Raw genomic sequence first — 520 nt, 5'->3', positions numbered from 1 at the left:
AAAATGCATTTCGCCATGCATACGTATGTACATACGTACTCCATTAACTGATGACGTTTTCACATGCATGGGCGTAGCCAGAACGATATTTAGGGGGGGGGCCCATACAAAATAAAAAATTCAAAACCAATAACTTACTTATGTACTAAAATTTGTTTTATCATAGCTTAAAATTATTGTAACCAATAAAGGTAAATATGTTGTACAAAAAACAAATAAACAGAAGTTCACAAAAGTTGATATAAAACTATTCGTCGATTTAAATGGTTAACATTTTACTGAGCATGTTTATTTTACGAGGAGGAAGCATCGAAAGCCTAACCCCTTCCGTGTGAGACTTTAACCCAAACTAAAATTCCTACCGTCATGTACCGTTCCCCTCCCGGTACCACCGTCAAGGATTTCGTCGGGATTATAACACTGTGTGACTGATAAGGTTATAGAACTATTCTCTTCCTCTTCTTCCTTTTTGGCGCTGTAACCGCCAAAGCGATTTTGACCAACTGACGCCTATTAGAAA

This window comes from Rhagoletis pomonella, unplaced genomic scaffold (assembly GCF_013731165.1).
Source record: "Rhagoletis pomonella isolate Grant_MI unplaced genomic scaffold, Rhpom_1.0 Rhpom_scaffold_00001, whole genome shotgun sequence".
Classification (NCBI taxonomy): domain Eukaryota; kingdom Metazoa; phylum Arthropoda; class Insecta; order Diptera; family Tephritidae; genus Rhagoletis; species Rhagoletis pomonella.
This window is presented reverse-complemented; position numbering follows the sequence as displayed.